This window comes from Odocoileus virginianus, chromosome 21 (genome assembly GCF_023699985.2).
Source record: "Odocoileus virginianus isolate 20LAN1187 ecotype Illinois chromosome 21, Ovbor_1.2, whole genome shotgun sequence".
Taxonomy (NCBI): domain Eukaryota; kingdom Metazoa; phylum Chordata; class Mammalia; order Artiodactyla; family Cervidae; genus Odocoileus; species Odocoileus virginianus.
In genome coordinates, this window is record NC_069694.1 from 1,193,927 (window position 1) to 1,221,556 (window position 27,630).

Sequence of the window (27,630 nt, forward strand, 5' to 3'; positions counted from 1 at the left end):
TTTTATAGATGAAGAAATTGACCCTTGAAGCTGTCAAGTTGATGTATTCAAGATAACACAACTAGAAAATGGTAGACCCAATATTAAGCTTAATTTAGCTGGGTCTGAGTGTAGGGTTCGTTCTCTTCAATTCTGTTTTATAGTATTTAATTTATAATATAGCTATACAGATAGACATTAGAATGTGTGTGTGTGTGTGTGTGTAATACATGTGTATAAAATGATGAGCCTAACACAGAGTCTTTTGTTTGTATTTCTATGACTAAATAGCAACAGCAAAATACTCCAAATGCTTTTAGTAATAATTTACAGACATTGTAGATACACTTTAATTCTAACAACTTATAAAATATGTTCTATTTTTGTCCATGTTTTACCAATGAGGATATTGCTAGTTAGGAATCAAGCAATCTCCCAAAGTTATTTATCTGGTAAGTGGTAGGGCTGGGCTTGCAAACCTCAAACTTCTCATTTCACATCTTAATGACTGATTAGATGTTGGGGCAGGGAAATGAAGGACAAGATAGATGGTGGTGGCACCATTCATTAGAATAGAGAAGAGCGGTGAAGCATGTTTAATGAAGAAGCTAATTAGTTCAAGTTTAGACAGGTGGACTTTTCCATAGCGAGACATTTTCTCCTATCCCATGATAGGAGGGAGTGTAAATAGATACTTTTCTGAATGCAAGTGCATATTTCTCCACTGCGCACCCTTCCTGTCCCATCTACCTAATGGCTTTCTCTGTTTCCATTTGACTTAGCTATTCTTCATGGACTTTTCACTGTTAAAGTGCTCATAGCTTCTTACAAGGATATTTGTAAATTAAATAGCTATTGCTCCACTTATAATCTTTAAGAAAAAGATGATATTAAAAGAGTATATAAATAATTCAAGATGCACCTTGGATTTAGTAATTCAAGTGCATTCTTGAAAATCTCCTTCTTTACCATCTATTCTTCAAAGTCAAGCTCTAGCCCTATTTCCCAGATAAGGATCATTTTGACCAACCTTAAGGATCTCAAGAACATGGTGGCAAGAGTCCACATCTACAAAGTGGAGTAATAACAGGAGAATAGAAAAAAGAATAGAAAAATAGGAACTATTTGTCTTTCTCTGTATGACTTATTTCACTAAGAATACCCTCCAGATCCAGCCATGTTATAGCAAATGGCAACATTCTTTTGATGGTTAAGTAGTGTTTCATTGTGTGTGTGTGTGTATATATACATATATATATACATATATATATAAACATACACATATATACTACATCTTTTTAATCCATTCATCTATTGATGGAAGCAATTTAGGTTGCTTCCATATCATGGCAACTGTAAATAGAGCTGCAATGAACCTGGGGGTGCATATAGTTTTTCAAATTAGTGTTTTTGTTTTCCTTGGAAATATACTCAGGAGTGGAATTACTGGATCATATGGTAGTTCTATTTTTAGTTTCTTGAGAAACCTTCTTACTGTTCTCCATAGTGGCCGTACCAATTTACATTCCCTCCAATGGGGTACAGGTCCCCTCACTGTAGAGGGTCTCCACACCCTCTCCAGCATTTTTTTTGTGGTCTTTATGATGATATTCATCTGACAAGTGTGAGGTGCTACCTCAGATGGTTTTGATTTGCATTTCCCTGATGGTCACTCTAGCTGTGACCACTATTATTGTTTATTTCCTTGAAGCATCTTTGATATCTAACACATGCACCACACATAATTTATTATCTATAATATTTTAAAGTATTTTGAACAAATTGTTTCATATGTGATTACTCTATTTACCTACATGGATGGTGAACTCCTTAATAAAATTGACTATGGCTTCATTCTGTCTTCCCATACAGCACATAGCCCAGTGTCTGATAGTTACAGTTGTTTATTATAATCAGCCAACTATAGTAATCAGACAATAGGAATTGTGGTGCCTCTAAAAACCAATACGTTTATCACCAATTTCCAAAAGCACTTGCATTTTAATGTAACATTCCTCCTTACCACGGTTAAGTGTGAACTTCAGGTGGATGGTAAGTGGTGGGCTAGAACCAAGTCACCGTGAGGATCAGGAACAGCAGATAGTCATTCTGAGACATGCATGTCAACAGTCGGACTGGGCAACCACAGGGAACCGAGGAGGACCCTTTGAAAACAAAATCAAGCAAAATGGAAAGTCTCTGTAAATTTATAAGTGCAGCCATGGGTTATGAGGAGAGTACCGTTTGTTGTCCTGGGATCATTTTTGTCATCTCTGTCACAGAAAGTGAAAGTCGCTGTCTTGTCTGATTCTTCACAACCCCATGGACTATACCATCCCTGGAATTCTTCAGGCCAGAATGCTGGGGTGGGTAGCCTTTCCCTTCTCCAGGGGATCTTCCCCACCCAGGGACCGAACCCAGGTCTCCTGCATTGCAGGCGGATTCTTTACCAGCTGAGCCACCAGGGAAGCCCACACAGATATCGGTGTCTGTGAGCAACACCAGTGTGAAGTGCGATGATTTCCCAGTGGTTGGTAATACACAAGCCTCATTGCATTCTAACAGGCTCTATAAACTAGGCCAGTTTCAGATTTTCATCTCAATCATTCTCAAAATTCCTCTTAGAAATGCTGTGCTTTAAATAGTTCAAGCTAGCATGCAAAAAAAAAAAAGAAAAAACACACCTCGTTTTCTCATTTATCCTTGTTTCTTTCATTTCCTAACTTATTTTAAAATCTGTTTCCGTGGCAATTTGAACAAGGATGTGAAGAGGTACTGTCATTTCACTTGACATTTCGGTTTGTTGGTGACAGTCCTAGTTTAATGACTTCTTTAAGTCTTATATAAATTGTACCTCTCTGAAGTCATACTTTTTTCTGTACTGAATGTTCTGTAGTTAGTAATGCTCTTTAGGCAATGAGTAATTGTTTAATCGTACAATTATTAAACTGGATGATTTAAGTGTCATGAGTATCAGAATTATGTTGAATTTCTGACCATGTTTTTCATCTGTTACTTTTATTATGTGTCACGTGCTGACTCATGAGAAATTGTCATTTTGCTAAAGCAAGAGAGCCAAATCTCAGTTAGCAATTTAACAAGTGTTTCCAGAGCAACTACTATGTGCTAGTCATCAGAGCATAGTCTTAAAGTGAAGGAGATAGGATATTATTCTTATAATTGACTATATTTAATATATAGAATCCTGGTTTTAGAATAATTCAAGTATGTTTATAGTAGTACAAGCTTACTCTCAAATATTCACTGCTACCTTAGACCTATGTGCTGGAATATGGATCTATGAATTCAGTTACCTACTGGGAACCTATTTATTTATGGCTATATTAATGGAACACTTGTTAAGTGTAGTAGTTTGGGAATACTCTGAGGGTAGTGTGGGGGTGACTTTCAACACTTAACTTCAAAAATTTAAATAATGATATGTATGTGAATGTGAATAAATGAATATGACCATGAATGAATAAATGTGAAAAATGCTTTGAAGGATGTTTGAGAGGGTAATGATAAATTATATCAGAGAGAGTTAAGCTGAGACTTCAGATTAACTTCTGAAATGCAAAAAGTGACAAGGTAAGAGACATTATTCAAAATGACAAAGGGAGGAGATATGATCAGTTTTAGTAGCTTATTGAAGTAATACTGTGCATATCTTGGTAATTATTTGTAATAACATCACGTGGGAAGAAAAATGCCAACATTAGCATCATAATTGAAAATTTAGGCTATTTTCTCCTCCAGAAGGGGACATGCCATAATTTCAATGCTACATCAGGAAGGCTAGACATTAATATGCTAGCTAGTATTTAAGGAAGTATTAAGGCATCTTGTAAACCTAGTATAATACAGTGTAGGAGTGCGTGTATGTGGTATGGATATAGATTGCTAGTAAACTTGTCCATTTATTTCACTTATTCTATGTTTGCAAATATGACAAAGGAAGAAGCTGGAAGTGTATTTACATAGTATGTAGAATTTGAAGATTCAGCTTGTCACTATCATAACCATCATTGTTATTCTTTTAGTTTTTCTTTTTAAAAATTTTATTTATTTATTTTTGATGTGTCAGATTTTAATTGTGGCACGTGGGTTCAGTTGCTCCTTGGTATGTGGGATCTTTAGTTCCCTGACCAAGGATGAAAACCACATCCCCTGCATTGGGAAGTGGATTCTTAAGCACTGGAGCACCAGGGAAGTCCCCATCATTGTCACTTGTGTGTGCCAGATAGGGCTTCCCAGGTGGCCACCGTGGTAAAGAACCCGCCTTGCAACGCAGGAGACGTAAAAGATGCATCCACGGAGTTGCAAAGAGTGGAGCACAACTGAAACGACTTAGCACACACACACATGTGCCGTATATATATATATAGTGCTGGTTACTTTACGTGTGTTATCTCTGATTTCCACAAAACACCCTAAGATGAGTCGTGCTGTTACATATGCAATTTTATGGTGAGGATACAGTGAAGTGTTTTGGGTGCTTCCAGATGCACTGTGCTGACTCTCAGCTAGAGAAAAAGGCAGGTATTGAGGGATTTTTGTCTCTACTCTCAGTTTTCCGGTTTTTCTTTGATCACACAACCTAATATCTGAGTGTCCATTTCTCTGTCTGTTACCTGATGATGTTAGCCAAGATTATATCCAAATTCCTTTCTAAAAAATTTAAAAACCTGTTACTGAAAACTTATCTGTATCTATAACTAGTGCTGGCTTGCTTTATACTCTCTAGCATATGTTTACTTTCATAAGCATGGCTACAAAGAAGGATGGTTCTTTTCGGGTTCACTGAGTCAGGTCAAACTAAACATTCAGGTTATTTTATGTACTCTTACATAGCAAAAGTCCATACTGTTCCAACGGCAATAAGAACATAACTGATCCTGTGTTTAGTAGCACCAGAGAGTATTTTAAATATTTTGCATATATTCACTTCTATCATTGGCACAGCGGTCCTGTCCCAGCCTCACCCTCTTTTATAGATGGCCAACTGAGACAGAGGTGGAAGTGATTTGTCCAAGCTCACGCCTCCTAAGTAACTGAGCCAGGGTCCAAAGGCCGAAGTCGCTCCCAAGTCGAGATTCACAGCCTGTATGAATTGTTTCCCCTCTCTTAAAACCAAATACCACCACTGGTGACTCTTTCCTGTGCCTACCCCCACGCCCTCACTCCCCACCCCATTCCTCATTTTTCTGAAGGTTGCTAATGTTTATATTGTTGAAAGTGTGAGCCAGACTGTAAAACTCTATCCCATTTATAACGAAGCCCAAGCAGTTCAGGGCTGGCAGTTCAGTTTACATAAAAGCTAAAGTCTCAGAAAATTAGCCACACTCTCCAAATTTCTAGCTTTGCATAAAATATATGTGGATTTCCTCAATGCTAAAAATCACCAGTTGATTTAGCTCAGTCATTTTGACTATAGACCAATCCATAGTTTTCCCAATTTTTTGACATTTTAAACATCTAAAAAATGTTGAAAGGTATGTTTTTGATTTTTTGATTTAAAATGTACTAGTACATTCAATTAACAATATTTATTTATAATATATTTCAAAAGAATTCTATTGTAAAGGTGGAGAGGAAAATTTTAAAGGGTCTTAAAAGAGAGTTTTTGCCCTTACTGAATTTATACTATGTCAAGTGACAGCTTAGGTATTCTGTAGGGACCAAGAGATGTGAACAATGTGGTGAATTTTGGGAGGGGCTGGTGAGAGAACCTAGCCTGGCAGTGAGGTGTATTTTACTGATGGTCAGCAGATAAAGGAGAGTATCAAGGAAATGAGCCACCTCGTTACTATAAATATCCTTGGTTTGGTTTGTGATTTTTATGCGTTAGCTAAGGACCGCTGTAGAATCGCTCTATAATTAGTAAACTTCTATCACGTTGTTGATATTTTTATTACTTCTCCATTTACCCCGTTCCTTCTCCAGTACATCTGGCACAGATTTGCTAAGAATCTAGCAGGTGCTCAAGAAACAGCTACTGATTAATTTCGCTCCTCATATAACTGAGATAGGTGCCCATTTGTCAGGGAGAGCAGTTCATGAAGGGCCATCTGTTTGCCCAGGTGAAATTTTGGCTCTCAGTTTTTTTCTTAACGGTGTTTCCCATTATTATTAACTTGGCGAATCTTCTTCTGTGTTACTACGTGAGTGGGCCAGCACTTCTTTTCAGGGGGGGGCATTGTCAGCTTCAAAAATATGCAGATGCTTGAAACAAATTCTCTCAATATTTGGCTATATTATCCATCAAGTTCTCTTCCCTCAGCTACTGAGTAAGAGTATTCATTCCTTCTGGTTTATTTGGCTAAGCTGCCAATTTCCCTTCTGCTATTTTGAGAGGCTAATTTTCCCACAACATAATATACATCGCTAAATCTCCAGTTTTTCTCTCAGCCTCTGATAATTTAGAAGTTTCAAGATGCATCAGTTTGGGTATTACTTGTTTCATTTCATTTAAATAAACCAGAAGACATTATGCATATAAATGTCTTTGGTAGGAGAAAATTGTTATGTATTTTGGCCAATTAAAGGGGAGAGCATTTTCTATTCAGATTGTGTGGCGTGGTGTGTTTTTCTTAATATTTGCTACTATCTCATCTTCCAAGAGACTCTAACCCTACCTAACTTCTTTGTTTGAATAACGTGTCAAATTATTTCCCAGTGTCTTTTTTGCTGCTTCTATTAGTGAGCCTGAATTTCCACATTCCTCTTGCTTAATTATTCTGTAGAACTCTATTGTTTCCCCTTCATTTGCTGTATCTTTAGTTTTTAAGTTTTATTTTAGTTTTTAATTTTTATTGGATTGTAGCTGATTGACCACGTTGTGTTGGTTTCAGGTAAACAGCAGAGTAACGCAGATATACCCAGATGTGTATGTGTATCTCTCCTCTGTTTTAGATTCTTTTCCCGTTAGGCCATTGCATAGTATTGAGCAGAGCTCTGTGCTGGACAGCGGGTCCTTATTATTATCCATTTTATAAACAGTAGTGTATATGCATCAATTCCAAACTCCCCATTTATCCTTCCCTCTGCTTCTGCTCTGGTACCCAAAGTTTGTTCTGTACATCTGTGATTTTACTTCTGTAAATAAGTTCATCTATACACTTTTTTTTAGATTCCACATATAAGCGATACCATATATACTGTCTTTCTGTGTTGGATCTACTTCACTCAGTATACTAGTCTTTAGGTTCCTCCATGTTACTGTAAATTGAATTATTTTGTTCTTTTTTATGACTTGAGTAATTTTTTTTCCATTTATTTTTATTAGTTGGAGGCTAATTACTTTACAATACTGTAGTGGTTTTTGCCATACATTGACATGAATCAGCCATGGATTTACATCTGTTCCCCATCCCAATCCCCCCTCCCACCTCCCTCCCCATCCCATCCCTCTGGGTCTTCCCAGTGCACCAGCCCCGAGCACTTGTCTCATGCGTAAGTTTTAAAAATCTAATGTTTTCATGTAGACAATTAGCTTTGGCATTTCTTTATCCCCTCCAATCTCCTGACTCCCTAACAATGTAGTCCAGTGAATTTTGCTTCTCTCCCAAACTCTCTCCCTCTTTTGGGAGGAGTTTGGCTGAAGCCAACTTTTTTACTTACTTTTTGTTTGGCTAATTGAAAACAGTTGTAGATTCCATAGTCACAGAAAAGTCTGCCTATAAGGAATTCAAAAAGAAGGTTCAGTTCAGTTCAGTTCAGTTGCTCAGTCGTGTCTGACTCTCTGCGACCCCATGAATCACAGCACGCCAGGCCTACCTGTCCATCACCAACTCCCGGAGTTTATTCAAACTCATGTCCATCGAGTCAGTGATGCCATCCAACCGTCTCATCCTCTGTCGTCCCCTTCTCCTCCTGCCCCCAATCCCTCCCAGCATCAGGGTCCTTTCCAATGAGTCAACTCTTCACATGAGGTGGCCAAAGTATTGGAGTTTCAGCTTCAGCATCAATCTTTCCAATGAACACCCAGAACTGATCTCCTTTAAGATGGACTGGTTGGATCTCCTTGCAGTGCAAGGGACTCTCAAGAGTCTTCTCCAGCACCACAGTTCAAAAGCATCGATTCTTCGGTGCTCAGCTTTCTTCACTGTCCAACTCTCACATCCACACATGACCACTGGAAAAACCATAGCCTTAACCAGACCTTGACCATTACTTTGTTGGCAAAGTAATGTCTCTGTTTTTTAATATGCTGTCTAGGTTGGTTATAACTTTCCTTCCAAGGAGTAAGTGTCTTTTAATTTCATGGCTGCAATCACCATCTGCAGTGATTTTGGAGCCCCCAAAAATAAAGTCTGTCACTGTTTCCACTGTTTCCCCATCTATTTGCCATGAGGTGATGGGACCAGATGCCATGATCTTAGTTTTCTGAATGTTGAGCTTTAAGCCAACTTTTTCACCCTCCTCCTTCACTTTCATCAAGAGGCTTTTCAGTTCCTCTTCACTTTCTGTCATAAGGGTGGTGTCATCTGCATATCTGAGTTTACTGATATTTCTCCTGGCAATCTTGATTCCAGCTTGTGCCTCCTCCAGCCCAGAGTTTCTCATGATGTACTCTGCATATAAGTTAAATAAGCAGGGTGACAATATACAGCCTTGACGTACTCCTTTTCCTATTTGGAACCAGTCTGTTGTTCCATGTCCAGTTCTAACTGGTGCTTCCTGATCTGCATACAGGTTTCTCAAGAGGCAGGTCAGGTGGTCTGGCATTCCCATCTCTTTCAGAATTTTCCCACAGTTTATTGTGATCGGTTTGCAAATGAGGATGGGGGTTAGTTTCCCTGAGAGTGCTCCTATCTTTGCCTCCCTAAAAAGTTTTTACTGAGTCCAGGCAGTTTAGTATGGATATCAAGGGATCACTTGAAAGTAGAAAATCTCATGCCATGAAAATATTAGACAAAGGGAAGAAGGAGGGAGTACCCCACTGTTCAGGACACCTGCATTTCCTCTTTGGCCAGTTTGTTGGCATGCGTGGAAGCTCAGTCCTGTTCCATTCTTTGAGATCCCATGGACCTCCAGGCTCCTCTGTCCCTGGAATTTTCCATGGAATGACACTGGAGTGGATTGTCCTTTCCTACTCCAGGGCACCTTCCCCACATAGGGATTGAACCTGCGCCTGCTGCACTGGCAGGCACATTCTTTACTGTCTGTGCCACCTGTGAAGCCCCTAGTTTGTTGCCCCCTGAGGATTAACATTCCCAAAGAGGACTTCGCCAAAGGTGGTGAGACCTCTGTAGCCAAGGAGCAGAAAGTCAAGTCTTCATATATAAAACAAGTGTGTTATCCTCCCCAGCTTATCAAACTGTGGGCATTTGTGTACATAGCGGGTGTCTATTAAACAGATTTTCTTTTAAAGAAGCAATTTGAAGAATAGAAATCATAAGACAAATGCCTAGCACATAGCCTGGCACCCATAAATGACCCTCCAACATTTGTATACTGAGTTAATGAATGATAGAGTGAATTCAATATAGTCTATGAAATATTGTTACTACTAGTAATGACAGGAAAGAGAAGTCCTAGATGATAATGGTAATAGAGAAAAACCCCATAAACCCATCCCAGCATTGCTTTGTTATTTTTTGAGGTCCACACAGAGCTTTGGGATTACTGAAGGAAATCTGGATAACACTTGACCTCAAACTACCTGGTTTCTTTGGAACCCTTCCCTGTGAAGGAGCTGCTTATCCCTGCCTTTTAATTGTCCATGCGTTTGACTCTTAGTTTTGTTCTTGGGTTATCTTTGTGTCCTAATGTAGATGGGCTACTAGAAGGGAGATGAGAATCGTGCTCAACTCTCGTTTAGGCTACATTAGGCATGTTTTCTGGTTGCCTATGGAAAAAGGGAATAATCAATACTCTCCCGAGAACTGGTTTAAATGGAGAAGCTCTGGGAAGAGCATCTTGCTTGGAACGTGATAAAAAGAAGCCTCTGTGGAGCTTGAGAGGTAAGCCCCTGGAAGGTGAGCGAGAGTCTAACAAACATTTAGAAACTTGCTAGCTATAGTCTCAGAGCTGGTCCTTAACCAAAGCAGCATTCACAGCAGCAATGCGTTGACACCTGGGCACTTGACCTTCCCTGGCTGTCTCTTCCAAGAAGCAATGAGCCTGTGGTTTGTTTTGAGAAAAGCCAGGTTTTATTTGTTTGAACCATGTAAAAGCAACATTTTTGCTTGGTTTAAAATGATTTTTAATAATGAGCGATGTTGAGTATCTTTTCATGCGTTCATTGGCCATGTGTACGTCCTTCTTGGAAAAATGTCTCTTGAGGTCTTCCTCCCACTTTTTGATTGCTGCTGCTGCTAAGTCGCTTCAGTCGTGTCCGACTCTGTGTGACCCCGTAGATGGAAGCGCACCAAGCTCCCCCGTCCCTGCGATTCTCCAGGCAAGAACACTGGAGTGGGTTGCCATTTCCTTCTCCAATGCATGAAAGTGAAAGTGGAAGTGAAGTCGCTCAGTCCTGTCCGACTCTTTGCGACCCCACGGACTGCAGCCCACCAGGCTCCTCCGTCCATGGGATTTTCCAGGCTAGTATTGAGCTGCATGAGCTGCTAGTATATTTTGAAGATTAGTCCTTTGTCACTTGTTTAATTTGCAATCATTTTCTCCCATTCTGAGGGTTGTCTTTTCATTTTGTTTATAGTTTCCTTTGCTGCGCAAAAGCCTTTAAATTTAATTAGATCCCACTTGTTTATTTTTGGTTTTATTTCCATTCTCTAGGAGTTGGATCAAAGAGGATATTGCTGTGATTTATGTCAAAGAGTGTTCTGTGTTTTCCTCTAAGAATTTTAGTTTCTGGTCTTACATTTAGGTCTTTGATCCATTTTGAGTTTATTTTTGTGCATGGTGTTAGAAAATGTTCTAATTTCATTCTCTTTAAAAAAGTATTTATTTCTTAATTGAAGGATAATTGTTCTACAGAATTTTGCTGTTTTCTGTCAAACGTCAACATGAATCAGTCACAGGTGTATGTATGTCCCTTCCCTGTTGAACCGCCCTCCCATCTCCCTCCCCATCCCACTCCTTTAGGGTGATGCAGAGCCCCTCTTTGAGTTTCCTGAGCCACACGGAAAATTCCCGTTGGCTGTCTATTTTAAACATGGTGATGTAAGTTTCCACATTACTCTGTCCACACATCTCACCCTCTCCGCCCCTCTCCCCATGTCCATAAGTCTGTTCTCTGTATCTGTTTCTCCATTGCTGCCTTGCTAATAAATTTCATTGTACCATTTTTCTAGATTCCATATATATGTATTAGTATACAATATGTATCTTTCTCTTTCTGACTTACTTCACTTTGTATAATAGGTTCTAGGTTCATTCACCTCATTAGAATTGACTCAAATGCATTCCTTTTTTATGGCTGAGTTATATTCCATTGTGTATATGCACCACAACTTCTTTATCCATTCGTCTATTGATGGGCATCTAAGTTGCTTCCATGTTCTAGCTATTGTAAAGAGTGCTGCAATGAACATTGGGATACATGTGTCTTTTTCAATTTTGATTTCCTCTGGGTATACGCCTAGGAGTGGGATTGCTGGGTCATATGGTGGTTTTATTCCTAGTTTTTTAAGGAATCTCCGTACCATCTTCCATAGTGGCTGTGTCAGTTTGCATTCCCACCAACAGTGCAAGAGTGTTCCCTTTTCTCCACACCCTCTCCAGCATTTATTATTTGTAGACTTTTTGATGATGGCCATTCTGACCAGTGTGAGGTGATCTCTCATTGTTTTGATTTACATTTCTCTAATAACGAGCAATATTGAGCATCTTTTCATGTGCTTGTTAGCCATCTGTCTGTCTTCTTTGGAGAAATGTCTGTTTAGGTCTTTTTCCCACTTTTTGATTGGGTTGTTTGTGTTTCTGGTATTGAACTGTATGAGCTGCTTGTATGTTTTGGAAATTAATCCTTTGTCAGTTGTTTCATTTGCTATTATTTTCTCCCATTCTGAGGGTTGTCTTTTCACCTTGCTTGTAGGTGTGCAAGGTTTTTAAAAGCTTAAAAGCTGTGCAAAAGCTTTTAAGTTTAATCAGGTCCCATTGTTTACTTTTGTTTTTATTTCCATTATTCTAGGAGGTGGGTCATAGAGGATCTTGCTTTGATTTATGTCTTCAAGTGTTCTGCCTCTCTTTTCCTCTAAGAGTTTTATAGTTTTTGTTCTTATATTTAGGTCTTTAATCCATTTTGAGTTTATCTTCGTGTATGGTGTTAGAAAGTGTTCTAATTTCATCCTTTAACATGTAGCTGTCCAGTTTTCCCAGCATCACTTATTGAAGAGGCTATCTTTTCTCCATTGTGTATCTTGGCCTCCTTTGTCAAAGATAAGGTACCCATAGGTGTATGGGTTTATCTCTGGGCTTTTTGACTTGTTCCATTGATCTATAGTTCTGTTTTTGTGCCAGTACCGTACTGTCTTGATTGCTATAGCTTTCAAAACTACATTGAGATTCACCTCACACTGGTCAGAATGGTCGTCATCAAAAAAAATCTACAAACAATAAGTGCTAGATAGTGTGTGGAGAAAAAGGAGTCCTCTTGGTGGGAATGGAACGGTATGGAGAATCCTTGAAAAACTAGGAACAAAACTGCCATGTGACCCAGCAATTTCACTATGGGCATATACCCTGGGAAAACCATACTTGAGATAGGACACAGGTATCCCGATGTTCATAGCAGCACTATTTACAATAGCTAGGACATCTAGGAAGCCACCCAGATGCCCATCGATGGATGATGAATGGGTGAAGAAGTTATGGATCCATGCATACAATGGGATATTACTCATAGCCACAAAAAGGGACACATTTGGGTCAGTTCTCATGAGTGGACGAACCTAGAGCCTGTTATACAGAGTGAAGAAGTGAGAAAGAGAGAAACAAATTTCCTACTAATGCATACATATGGAATCTAGAAAAATGGTACTGAGGAACCTGTTTGCAGAGTACAAATAGAGATGCAGACTCAGAGAACAGACTTTGGAGAGGGTGGGACGGATTCAGAGAGTAGCATTGAAACACATACATTACTGGTGTGGAGTGGATCGCTGATGGGAGGTTGCTGCATGGTCCAGGGAGCTCAACCTGGTGCTCGCTGATAACTTAGAAGGTAGGACTGGGCGAAACACATACATTACCGGTGTGGAGTGGATCGCTGATGGGAGGCTGCTGCATAGTCCAGGGAGCTCAACCTGGTGCTCGCTGATAAGTTAGAGGGTAGGATTGGGCGAAACACATACATTACTGGTGTGGAGTGGATCGCTGATGGGAGGCTGCTGCATAGTCCAGGGAGCTCAACCTGGTGCTCGCTGATAAGTTAGAGGATAGGATTGGGCGAGGGGCTGGGGGAAGCCCAAGAGGGAGGGGTGTGTGTTACTTATGGCTGGTTCACTTTGTTGTATAGGGGAGGCCAACACAATATTGTAAAGCAATTATCCTTCAATTAAAAAGAAATTTTAAAAAACAGAATGATTTTTAGCAAGTCAAAAATGATCTTTTGAAGTGAAGATGAGGCCAAGATCTGGCTTTTAATTTCCTTTACCAGCTGTCTCTTTCTGACAGCAAAACAGGTAATTAATAAGAAATTGTGCTAGTGATTATGGTGATTAGCATTTTAAAATTTATTAGTCTGTTTTCAAGACAAAGCCTGAGTTTGGAGCTAAGGATGCCAAAGCCGTGGAGCCGTGCCTGGTGTGCCTGGGCTGGTGGGGGCACACCCTCTGGGCCTCTGAATGCTCTCAGTGGGTTGTTCTGTTGGTCTGTTTGTTTGATTTTGACTTGGAGCCGTTCAGGCTTGTGCAGAGGAGGCGGTCCGATGGGCACTGTCCCCTGTGCTGAGCTCACTCTGGCTGCTTCTGCAGCAAGAAACCACTTTGCTAAAGCCTTAGCTGATCCTGAAAAATGTTAACATGCTCTCTGCTTAATGTTTGCCAACGGGCTGATCTAAAAATGGCACCAAGGAGGTTACCTATTATCCACAGAACAAGAATACATTTCGGGACTGAAATAGATTATGGTCAATGGAGACCTGATCTGCTGACAGGAAGTTATATTAGTATCCCTGAGCAATTCATAAAAATAGGAAGGGATTTTTATGTGGTCACTCTTGTTTGTTTTTTTAATTAAAGACTCTCTCTTTTAGTAGCTTTCAATATTTAAATTTTTTTCTTATTTTTTCAGTTTTCTTTACTGAATTGCATTCATCCTTCAAAACTCCATAAATCATTCATTTTTGCACATGTGATGGGTTTGTACTATAGCCACATTTATTTGATCAAATTCATTATTACATATACTTTAAAGATGTGTACAGAAGCACCAAATTAGATAAAATTTGGGATGACTTAAAAATAACTTTTAAAGTGAGACTTGCAATTTATTTACTGTGTGACCTTCAAGTTCCTGTGTGACAGATTGGGATTTTTGATTGTTTTTTGCAGTTAACCTGTGATGGATAGGTCATCTTTGCCTGTAACTACCCAAGTTTATACCTTTTGACCTACCAGCTAACATTCGTTCAGGACAGAAGTTTCCTGGCTTTTGTCCAATAGAGTGGATAGTTACCCTAATGACAGAGCAAATATAAAGAGCAGTCTTCCTCTAGCCTTGAAAACTGGTAAAGTATTTCAGTCAAATGTTTCCAAACGGCAGTCTTAGTATATATGACATATGTTGACTAAGTATTTTGTTGTTATCCAGTCGCTAAGTCGTGTCTGACTCTTTGTGACCCCATGGACTGCAGCAAACCAGGCTTCCCTGTCCTTCACTGTCTCCCGAAGTTTGCTCAAATTCATGTCCACTGAATCAGTGATACCATCCAACCATCTCGTTCTCTGTCGCCTTCTTTTCCTTTTGCCTTCAATATTTCCTAGCTTCAGGGTCTTTTCCAATGAGTCCACTCTTTACATCAGGTGGCCACAGTATTGGAGCTTCAGCTTCAGCCTCAGTTGTTCCAATGTATATTCAGGATTGATTTCCTTTAGGATTGACTGGTTTGATCTTGCAGTATAACAAGTATAATAGGCATGCTAAAATGGAGTTAAAGGTTAAAGTTACAAACCCGTAAGGAATTTCAGAATCTGATGAGATGGTTTGAGATAATCATTAGCTATAGTTAACTTCTTGGTTACTATCCAGTCATTCTAAAGCCATTAAGTGGAACTAGGTACTCAGAGTATTAGAAATTATAGCATCTAAGTGATGTAAATTCTTAGTTCTATATTCCAAGAATATAGTTCTATATTCTAAGAACTAAGAATTGAAGAAAACAGAGGGAAAAAAAGTCTCAAATCTTCATTGTTGGTGCAAGGTAGGTAACAATTGTCCTAAAAGATACTGTGGCTTAATTCTCAGGGATTTTGTTAACAGAGTATATTCCTCGTTTTAGGAGAAAAAAAGATGCAGAAAGATGTAAAATTTGGAGCTGAAATATGTGGGGTGAAATCAGAGGTGTGAAAATTAGAAGAGAAATACTGAATAAAATGTCTTCTCTCCTGCGTCACTTGCTGGGCTCCGCAGCCCATATATCCCCTAAAGTGGAAGTGAAGTCGTTCAGTTGTGTCCACTTCTTTGCTACGCCATGGACTGTAGCCTATCAGGCTTCTCCATCCATGGGATTTTCCAGGCAAGGGTACTGGAGTGGGTTGCCATTTCCTTCTCCAGGGGATCTTCCCAACCCAGGGATTGAACCCAGGTCTCCTGCTTTGCAGGCAGATGGTTTACCCTCTGAGCACTTCATTTTTTAGTTTTTTTTTTTTTTTTCCCTTGAAGCACTAACTGAGAAAATCCTGAAGTTTCAGCATATGTGTTGACCTGAATGAGAACAGAATGCTGGACTTGTACTGGGAAGAGAGAGGCACAGATCCAGTTGTCAGGTTCTGGGTAGAACACTGCTGTTATTTGGGATTCTGGGATTCTGTCAGATAGACCTGAGTGTGGCCTGAGTAGTATAGCCTGATTAGTTATAGAGCTGCTCATCTTAGCAATAACTGTTTTGAATATGACCACTCTATACTTTTTTTTCAGCCAGTCTACAAGCACAGGAAAGCAGGCACAATCATACACTCTCAGCAAGACAAGCAATGATACAGAATTTGTTGTTTCTTCCCTAGCTTGCCATGATGTACTTCTCCAATTTGAATGCTTTCTGCAATCTGGTTATTGTGTTTACTCCGTGGTATTCATTCTTGGTGTCATTAATATCCTATTTTCTGGCTGAGGTTCTCTTTATTTATGACAATAGTTTGTTAGGTTTCTAAAGGATAAACAAATGTGAATACTTTAATGGTTCAAGTACAAATTGGTGTTGAGTGGCAGTCTTATGGCTGTTTCAGATCAGCTGGATATGTTCATGGCCTAAACCCAGCTAGGTTCACTATTAGAGTAATGTTAAAGAGTGCTGATAAAGACATTAGCTAGAAGCCTCCTGATGTATTAATGGTAGATGAGAGATTAAGATGACAAGAACAGATGACCGAGTGGACTATGTTATCCTTTGTAACAGTTTGTTTGGTGATGCCGTGTCGGTGTATGCACTCCCCCGCTCAGCAGTGTATGCATGCGGCGCTCAGTCGTGTCTGATCCTCTGAACCCCATGAAGCGTAACCCATCAGGCTCCTCGGTCCTTGACATTTTCCAGGCATGAATACTGGAGTAGGTTGTCATGCCCTCCTCCAGGGGATCTTGCTGGCCTAGGGATGGAACCTGTATCTCTTGTGTCTCCTGCATTGGCAGGAGGGTTCTTTACCACTGTGCCACCAGGGAAGCCCTATGCCAAGCAGGTATGCCCATAATTCATGTAGTAAACTCACACCTATTCACATCTATTCTATCTATTTAGCCCCAAAAGCTAAATTAGGTAAAAGCAACTTTTTGGTAAGGCCATAGAGTGTTAACATATATAAATATGCCACAATATAATTTTAGTGCAGTTAGTGTTTATATCCAAATGCTTTGAAAGTTGACAAAGCATGAGCAAAAAGACTCTCTATTAAGGACAAAAAAATTAATCAGAAACTCATTCCAAAGTTTAATTTCAATGTTCAGCTTTTTTTCCCCCGTAATTCATCAAGATGGCATTAAAAGTTGTTCCATTCCTCTTTTTAGACTGATCATTTTAACTGTTCCGTCCTTAATTACTCCACCATGCAGACAAAAAGAGCCTGTGAAGCCTCACTCCCAGGCTTTTAGAGACATTAATGAATATTGCAGAAATTGTGTAGGGCCAGAAATCATTTTTCAAGATGGTTGTAATGAGAACCCCACGCCCCACTCCCGCTACTGGCCATCCATCCCACGTGCATTTCTTACAATGTATGGTGGGCTCTTTGCTCCCACACCCTCAAAACCTGGGTGGACCTGTGGCCACAGTAGGAGTGGTGCTTTATGACTCTGAGGCTGGCTGTCTGCATCCAGCCAACATGCTGCGCTATAAGGGCATCCAGGCCACATGCAGAGAGCACAGAGAGCCGGCATCAGGGGCCAGACGTGTGAGGAAGGAGACCCCAGTACCAGCTGCGTGGACTGAAGCCAGCTGAGAGATGCTGAGTGACAGAGCAGCTTGAGTCCAGCCAACCTCCAAACCTGTGAAAGATGGTGTTAAGATGATTGCCTTGTTTAAAGACACGATCCTTTGGAGTGATTTGTTATGCGGCACTAGATGGCTGGAAAACACATGCTTTTAAGTCACACCTACTCAAGTTTGAATATTGAGTCTACTTCCTGCTAGTGAGATGCGTCAGCCAAGATCTCAAGTTTCTCTCGTTCTTTTTGTTCCTCTTACAGATGTCTAATCTGGAATATTGCAGGTGTTCAATGGACATGAGTTTCCCCCCACCTCTCCCTTCTGGTTTTCCCCCCTTCTTTCCCCCCCTTCCCCCTGCCCTCCCTCTCTCCCTCCTTCCCTTCCTTCTTTCTTGTCTTCCTTCCATCTCTTCCTTTTTGCTTGCTACTCTTTCCTCCCTTCCTTCCCATGTAAACTTAATGGGGTGCAGCTGCTTTGCTGGTAGGGCATTTTAGATTGGAATATCTTAGCGCCAGGTGTGGGTTTAATTGGACCCTTACTTAAAACGCAAGCAGGCAGAATTCAGGATGCTTTTTTTTTTTTTGGTGAAAACTGCTGAATCACTGGTTCCAAAAATTGGCAGAAAATATGCTCAGACCTTCCACAGACAGTGTGTGTGGTATGAACAAGTGCCTTGGGGGAGTGGGGTAAACACATTTTTTAAAAAAGAAGTTTCCATCAGTTCACAGTGAACATTATCTGAATTCAGTTCAGGCGAAGAATATCTTAAAAAGCTAGATAAAGGAAATGAAGGCATGAGCAACATGTTATTTGCAGGAATGACATACATTATCTCCTTGGCAACTGCAGGGTGGCGTGCGACTTGGCCCTCTATGCTGTGTCGTCTCGGATGCCTGGAAGTCACTGTTTCCTATGGAAACAAAAGAAAGAACAACATGAGAAAAGGAGTTCTGATTTTAGCATGCTGAGAAAGTATTTTAAAATTAGGGACCAGCAGGCTTCCACAGCAGAACCAGAACTCAAAATGGCATTAAATTTTCATTTATTAATTCCTTGGTGCTTTAGAATATGGGTGAGATCCACATTTGTTTTGACCACACTGAACTTTTTATTCATGCTTTGTGATCAAATGATGACTCCAAACATTTGTGTGGAACTTTCAATACCCTGGTGTGTAGTAAGTCTTTCATAAACATTAGGATGTCAGCATTATTCATGTTCATTTATCTACTCATTCAACAAATATTTGTGGAGTATCTAATTTGTGCCAGGCATTGTGCTGGGGACTGAGGCTCCATAAACCGCTTGCCTTACATCTTATGACATTATCCTGCCATATTCACGGACTATCGTGGTAGTTCTTTGAAGTGACTCGATAATGTAGCCAGCATTCATGTAGCCTCAGCCTGGAGAGCTTATTATTACATAGGAGCTAGGAGACAGCAGAAACGAACCTCATGGCCTCACACTGTTGTTGGGGTCTCACCGTGGCTTTTCTTTCTCAGTGATTTTGGGGAAGTTTCCTAGGTGCAGTCAGCTGGTTTTCATCAATGGCTCCAAAATATTTATGATAGTGACTCATGCTCATTATAATTTCATTGGTAGGTACTTTGATTAAATTGAATGTCTTAAATGAAGGAAATTCAGACTGCAATATAGCTGGCTAGAGTTGTAGTTTCCACCTTGATGAAACTCAAAGAGGTATCAACATTGTAGAACGCTACAGGGGCAGCCAACACGGTTGCACTGAGACTGCTTGATCACTGCAGGAGAATGATACACGGGTGCCATGAAATTAAAGCCTGACGTTGATGCCGCCAGGGTCGCCAGGGGCTCCTAGGAATTTGCCCACAAATGGCGCTGGAGGGAAGGACTGTGGAACAGAGACCTGGGTTCTGAGTCAGTTCTTTCCCAAGATGGTCTTGCCTTCCATTAATCTACCCAGTATCTCCAGAACGTGGCCTTTCCTGCTAATTCTATATTCACTCCCTACCTCATCACAGCAGAAGGTGAGGCATTTACCCACATTTCTGAGACCTATTAAAGAATGACTATGAAATAGGTGGCTAATGTTTGCCAAAGAATCTCACGAGAAAAGCCTTCTAGGCTGACTATACTAAATAGTGATTTCAGGTGTTCTTTTAGCTCTAAGGAGTCAAAGCCATATGGCTGATTTTATAATTTCAGCATTAAAATTAAAAACCAGATTTCAATTCCTGGATTCTTCTTCCCTAGGCTCTTATTTTACTATGTCCCTCTCTAAGAGCAATATTTTAGCTTAGAATTTTCTTGGATTTGTGGATATATTCATGGAAGATTTAAATAGCATTGCAGCTGTACAGAGAAGCTGTTCTTGTGTGCGCTTTGAAAATCAGCTTTTCAATAACTGATAGCTTTAGAACCGTGATTGAGAGGAAAAATCCAGTCCTTGTTAAACAAGCTATTTCAGCTACTGGATGCATGCTTCGAACCGTTTGAAGAAAGAGGGGCTCACATACCTCATCGCTTTGCTCCCAGAGAGGCAGGTTGGAGCCCGTGGGCCTCGTGCGTTTCCTGTGTGGCAGCCGGAGGCGAGAGGAAGGTGGGGCTGGGGCTGGGAGACGACTGCCCCACAGCTCCTGCAGCCACACTTCCAACCAGGCCGGTTCGTGGAACGGGAGAGGAGAGGCATTTAATTCTGGTGATCAGTTAATATTCCAGGGTTGACTCATTAAGCAGTCAGTTAGCTACTGTAGTGGCCCAGGAAGTATAATCTGGATAGAATAAATGGCTGTCATCTGGTTTTCAAGTGGATTTAAGTGGGCTGCTTTTGGCTATATAGCATTGCCAACTACTTATCTCTCGAGACATATTGTGTGAGACTCGTTTTTGCTGTTTTGAGTGTACAGGTGGGAATGATTGTGTTGTTGATTTATTTCAACACACTTTATTCATTATTTATTTATTATGTCTTCACTGGACTTATTTTTATTGAATGTTCGTCGTGCGTAGTCCGGTGCTAGTCACTGGAGGGAAGCAAATGAGAAGACAGGATCGCCGCCCCAAAGGACCCGTAGAGAGGGACTCTCATTCAGCACCCTGCGCTGCTCGGCTGCGAAGGAGCATCAGATGCTGCGTGAAGCCGTCCCAGCCCAGATGAGCCATCTCCGTGGCGGGAGGTTCTGAACAGGGTGGTGGGGCTGTCGGGTTAAACTCCTCAGAGGAAGCCACGACTAAGGACGATATCGGAAACATACAATGGAGGGGAAGCAGATGAGGCAGCGAGTGAGAAGAGAACGTGCCAAGACCCAGGAGCAAGACAATACAGCTCATCCTTGTAGAGCTAAATGAAGACATCCTGGCTAGAACCCAGGTGTTTTAATTGGGTTTCCCCTAAAGCAGACTCTGTTTCAAGAATTTGTGTGCAGGCAATTCATATTTGAGGTGATCCCAAGAAGCACTGCAAGGAAAGTGAGGTGGCAAGGAAGACAATCCAATAAAGTATGACTAATGAGCAGATTTACTGCTGTGTGTTCATCACACCACAGGCTCTCCCAGAGGATGTGTGGGACACACCTCAGAACTGTCCTGCTGGGTGGCAGAGAAGCTGAGGTACTTATTTATCCGCTCTGGGCTCTTGCTCATTAAGTTTATTCAGGAGATACTAACTTTTTTCTACTTCTGGTTAAACCCTCTCCCCCATTCCAGTGAAGCCCCTGTAGGCAGAGCATTACTTAGACCAGGAAAAGGTAGTGAGGCATCAGTGATGTCTGGGTAAACCAAACGAGTGCAGACCAGGTTCTCATAGCCTGTGGTACACCAGGATCCCTGGAGTGGGTCAAGAGGAGGGTTTGGGAATAAATGGGGAGACGTACCTGGGCTTGGAGGCAGGACCAGGTCAGGGAGAATGTTAGGTTATGTAAGTGTGTGTGTTTCAGGAAAACAATAGGTTCATAAGGATATTAGTTCTGAGAACTTTAATAGCCTGTGTGGTAGCTAAGTGAGAAATGTTGAATGCCATTCTGTGGCTTTGAAGGAGAATAGGCAGATTGGAAAAATCCTGAGGAAGGTGGATAGAAAGGGATAACACAGAGAGAGGCAAAAATCAAAGTTTTGTGGCTTGCAAAGTTAACTGGATTGTGTGCTAGTCTCTATGATCTACCATAGAGTAGGAAGGTTGTGTTTGTTTGGATAAATATAACTGAACTCATTGGATATGAATAAATTTGTACCTAGGTTTGACTTTGGTCAAGAGGGTTTCTTAAGGGTAAGAATTTGGAGCTTTTCTCCATCTTTCGTATCACCAGCGTCAGGCAGTGCCTGACATATAAGTAGGCACTTAAATATTTTTTGACTAATGCCTCTTGTGTTCCATAAGCCTCTTATCCTTCTCCATCAGAGGGCAGACAGACTGAAAACCAGAATCACAGAAAACAATCAAATCTGATCACATGAACCACAGCTTTTTCTAACTCAGTGAAACTATGAGCTATGCTGTGTAGGGCCACCCAAGACAGACGGGTCATGGTGGAGAGTTCTGACAAAATGTCATCCACTGGAGAAGGGAATGGCAAACCACTTCAGTATTCTTGCCTTGAGAACACCATGAACAGTATGAAAAGGCAAAAAGATAGGACACTGAAAGAGGAACTCCCCAGGTCGGTAGGTGCCCAATATGCTACTGGAGATCAGTGGAGAAACAACTCCAGAAAGAATGAAGAGACGGAGTCAAAGCAAAAACAACACCCAGTTATGGATGTGACTGGTGATGGAAGCAAGGTCCGATGCTGTAAAGAGCAATATTGCATAGGAACCTGGAATGTTAGGTCCATGAATCAAGACAAATTGTAAGTGGTCAAACAGGAGATGGCAAGAGTGAACATCGACATTTTAGGAATCAGAGAACTAAAATGGACTGGAATGGGTGAATTTAACTCAGATGACCATTATATCTACCACTGTGAGCAAGAATCCCTTAGAAGAAATAGAGTAGCTATGATAATCAACAAAAGAGTCTGAAATGCAGTAGTTAGATGCAGTCTCAAAAATGACAGAATGATCTCTGTTCGTTTCCAAGGCAAACAGTTCAATATCACAGCAATCCAAGTCTATGCCGTGACCAGTAATGCTGAAGATGCTGAAGTTGAATGGTTCTATGAAGACCTACAAGACCTTCTAGAACTAACACCCAAAAAAGATGTTCTTTTCATTTTATGGGATGGGAATACAAAAGTAGAAAGTCAAGAAACACTTGGAGTAACAGGTAAATTTGGCCTGGGAGTACAGAATGAAGCAGGGCAAAGGTAATAGAGTTTTGCCAAGAGAATGCACTGGTCATAGCAAAACCCTCTTCCAACACACAAGAGAAGACTCTACACATGGGCATCACCAGATGGTCAACACTGAAATCAGATTGATTATATTCTTTGCAGCCAAACATGGAGAAGCTCTGCACAGTCAGCAAAAACAAGACCAGGAGTTGACTGTGGCTCAGATCATGAATTCCTTTTTGCCAAATTCACACTTAAATGGAGAAAATAGGAAAAACTACTAGACCATTCAGGTATGACCTAAATCAAATCCCTTATGATTACACAGTGGAAGTGAGAAATAGATTCGAGGGATTAGATCTGATAGATCTGATAGAGTGCCTGATGAACTATGGATGGAGGTTTGTGACATTGTATAGGAGACAGCGATCAGGACCATCCCCAAGAAAAATAAATGCAAAAAGGCAAAGTGGCTGTCTGAGGAGGCCTTACAAATAGTTGTGAAAAGAAGTGAAAAGCAAAGGAGAAAAGGAAAGATAAACTCACTTGAATGCAGAGTTCCAAAGAATAGCAAGGAGAGATAAGAAAGCTTTCCTTACTGATCAGGCAAAGAAATAGAGGAAAACAATAGAAAGGGAAAAACTAGAGATATCTTCAAGAAAATTAGAGATACCAAGGGAAAATTTCATGCAAAGATGGGCTCAATAAAGGACAGAAATGGTATGGACCTAACAGAAGCAGAAGATATTAAGAAGAGGTGGCAAGAATACGCAGAAGAACTGTACAGAAAAGATCTTCATGACCCAGATAATCATGCTGGTGTGATCACTTACCTATAGCCAGACATCCTGGAATGTGAAGTCAAGTGGGCCTTAGGAAGCATCACTATGAACAAAGCTAGTGGAGGTGATGGAATTCCAGTTGAGCTATTTCAAATCCTGAAAGATGATACTGTGAAAGTGCTGCACTCAACATGCCAGCAAATTTGGAAAACTCAGCAGTGGCCACAGGACTGGAAAATGTCAGTTTTCATTCCAATCCCAAAGAAAGGCAATGCCAAAGAATGCTCAAACTATTGCACAATTGCACTCATCTCACACGCTAGTAAAGTAATGCTCAAAATTCTCCAAGCCAGGCTTCAGCTGTATGTGACCCGTGTACTTCCAGATGTTCAAGCTGGTTTCAGAAAAGGCAGAGGAACCAGAGATCAAATTGCCAACATCTGCTGGATCATTGAAAAAGCAAGAGAGTTCCAGAAAAACACCTATTTCTGCTTTATTGACTATGCCAAAGCCTTTGACTGTGTGGATCACAACAAACTGGAAAATTTTGACCGAGATGGGAATACCAGACCACCTGACCTGCCTCTTGAGAAACCTGTTTGCAGGTCAGGAAGCAACAGAACTGGACATGGAACAACAGACTGGCTCCAAATAGGAAAAGGAGTACGTCAAGGCTGTATATTGTCACCCTGCTTATTTAACTTATACGCAGTGTACATCATGAGAAACGCTGGGCTGGAGGAGGCACAAGCTGGAATCAAGATTGCCGGGAGAAATAGCAATAACCTCAGATATGCAGATGACACCACCCTTATGGCACAAAGCAAAGAGGAACTAAAGAGCCTCTTGATGAAAGTGAAAGAGGAGAGTGAAAAATCTGGCTTAAAACTCAACATTCAGAAAACTAAGATCATAGCATCCAGTCTTATCACTTCATTGCAAATCGATGGTGTTTGGAAACAGTGACAGACTTTATTTTGGGGGGCTCCAAAATCACTGCAGATGGTGACTGCAGCCATGAAATTAAGATACACTTGCTCCTTGCAATAAAAGTTATGACAACATAGATGGCATATTAAAAAGCAGAGACATCACTTTGACAACAAAGGTCCATCTAGTCAAGGCTATGGTTTTTCCAGTAGTCATGTATGGATGTGAGAGTTGGACTATAAAGAAAGCTGACTGCCGAAGAATTGATGCTTTTGAACTGTGATGTTGGAGAAGACTCTTGAGAGTCCCTTGGACAGCAAGGAGATTCAACCAGTCCTTCCTAAAGGAAATCAGTCCTGAATATTCATTGGAAGGACTGTTGTTGAAGCTGAAACTCCAATACTTTGGCCACCTGATGTGAAGAAATGACTCCTTTGAAAAGACCCTGGTGCTGGGAAAGATTGAAGGCGGGAGCAGAAGCTGAGGACAAAGGATGAGATGGTTGGATGGCATCACCGACTCAATGGACATGGGTTTGAGTCAAGTCCAGGAGTTGGTGATGGACAGGGAGGTCTGGCGTGCTGTAGTCCATGTGGTGGCAAAAAGTTGGGCATGACTGAGCGACTGCACTGAGCTGAACGGAATGAATGCGTGAAAGAGTAAATTAGAACTTTGCTATGCTCCTGGTCCCTGTCTGCTGGATAGACGGGTCTTCAAGTTGGAGAAAAATTTGAGATGTAGACGTTGATTTTATGATACAGATGTAACGATGGTAATCTAAGTCCCTGGACAGGTTTATTCATTTACCTGAAGACTGGAAGTACTGAAATGTCTGAGGGTTGAGCCCTGTGGAAAGGTAACATTTTAGGATTTGGCAGAGGTAGAGCATTCCACACTGGAGAGAGTAGGTAAATGGAACATGCCTGGATTGTGGAGTTTATTGGACCCATTTAACGGAGGAGGAAATAATCAGCAGTGTCAGATGCTGCCAAGACAGTATGTAAGATGCAGATTTTTCAAAGTTCTTACTCAATTAAAACACAAAAATTTGCAAGGGAAAGATGGGAAGGGAAAAACTAAACAGTGGGTTGAAGAGTAAATGACCAGGGAGAAGTGGAAACATTAAGTGTAGACAATGTTTCCCTAAACTGGAAATGATAGAGTGGAAACTGAAAGGGATCAAAGGTTAAGGAGTTGTGGGACTTGATATTTTCATCCCCTTCTTTGTAACATGAGAAAATTTTAGTATGTTCTATGTTGGGAAAGTGCAAATATTTTTTAATTGCTAGCATGATTAAGTCGAACACCATTTCCAGGATTGTTGATTTTATGCTCTCCTCAAACATCCATCAGCCCAGAAAGAAACTTTTAAATTGGAGTCCTTACTTATCTCTTCCTACAACTGTCAGATCTAGGGAAGTTGGGTTTTAGCTGGTTCTTAACATTGCTCCAAAGAATGGAGATGATTGTCTTCACCACGGAATAGGAAATAACATGAATTTTGAAAAGAACACCCAATGTGGTGTTCCCATATATTCCCAACATTTTCTGAGGTAGATATTTACAGTGTTCATTCAACATTTAATTCTATTGAAAAAAATACAATGAATATCTGAGTATAGAAGTAATGGAAACTTCTATCATAATAACTTATCTCACAGGGATTATCTACATTTTTGTTCTAGAATATGAATAACAATATCAAAATGATATTTCACAAGTATTGATCACTTCCCAACTTCAGGTAAAGTGTTAAGCACTTTATGAATACTACTCCATCAATAACTCTAAGAAGTTATCATTATCATCTTCATTTTACCCAGGAGAAATATGTAGCATGGAGAGGCTAAATAACTTCCCCAAGGTAACACAGCTAGTATTTAGCAGAGTCCAGAAACTGGAATCTACCTGAGTTTAGAACCTACAGTTCTGACATTGGTTTTTAACTTTCAACATACTGCTAACAAGGATAAGAATGCAGATAGATATTTGGCAGCTTCCAGTTTTAGAATTTGTCTTATAGATGTCTGGAGAGGGCAAGGGCTTCCCTGGTAGCTCTGGTTTTTAACTTTCAACATACTGCTAACAAGGATAAGAATGCAGATAGATATTTGGCAGCTTCCAGTTTTGGAATTTGTCTTATAGATGTCTGGAGAGGGCAAGGGCTTCCCTGGTAGCTCAGTGGTAAAGAATCTGCCTGCCAGTGCAGGAGACGTGGGTTCCAACTCTGGGTCAGGAAGATCCCCTGGAGAAGTATGCAGCACCCCACTCCAGTATTCTTGCCTGGGAAATCCCATGGACAGAGGAATCTGGTGGGTACAGTCCATGGGGACCCAAAACAGTTGGACACGTCTTGGCAGCTAGGCAACAGCAGTTAAAGGGCACACTTTCCTTGCTGCGTGCCAGCTATTTGTGTCTTTTAGTTTCGGGCCTGCTAGGCTGAAGTGGTTACGTTGGTGATATACATTAATGTGCTGATGAGCCATTTACCATAAATTGCAAGTCAGCTACTGGTTTAATTCCTGCTAAATTTGCAATCTGCCTTTACTGAAGTGCAAAATTGGCTTTCTTGTCATAAAGTGGTAGAACATGCGAAAGAGTCTGATACCTTATTTTCTAGCTCAAGTAAGATTATCTAGGCTCAGAGAAAATTTTAAAATTTTCACTTTAGATGAACAGCTGTTTCAACATGAGAGCCTTATTAAATGCCAAATGGTCTTGCTAATGCCTCATTGGAAACTACAGATAATAGCATGGCACTTCCTCCTCAGGACAAGTCACATTATTTCCTGGAGAAAGTCAAAATGGTGTCAGCGATTTGCGGGGTTATCTGTTTGACAACTGGTGTTATGGTAGACTACCAATTTGTTCTGCTGACTGAATATGCTGTTTTACTATAGATGGAGATCCGTAATGAATTGTGTTAAAAAGGTAATTCAACACACACTGTATGACCAATTGACTGTGCTTCCATCCGTAAAGTCTGGGGAATGGGTTTGATGTTTAAAGTACAAGAGCATGTGCAGCGGGTACTTAGCGAGTCCTTTTCTGCCACATACACGCGTGTGCACGCATTTACTTTACATGTAATTTGGCACATGCATTGTTGAACTTCATTTACTTTAATTATTTGCAGATAATTACATGT

At 40.7% G+C, this 27,630-nt stretch overlaps 1 protein-coding gene across 3 annotated transcripts in view; it reads left to right on the forward strand.

Moving 5' to 3' along the window:
- Positions 1 to 27,630, forward strand: part of GABRA4 (gamma-aminobutyric acid type A receptor subunit alpha4) — a 233,124-nt gene that overhangs the window by 34,918 nt on the left and 170,576 nt on the right. The gene's annotated exons all lie outside the window — the stretch shown is intronic.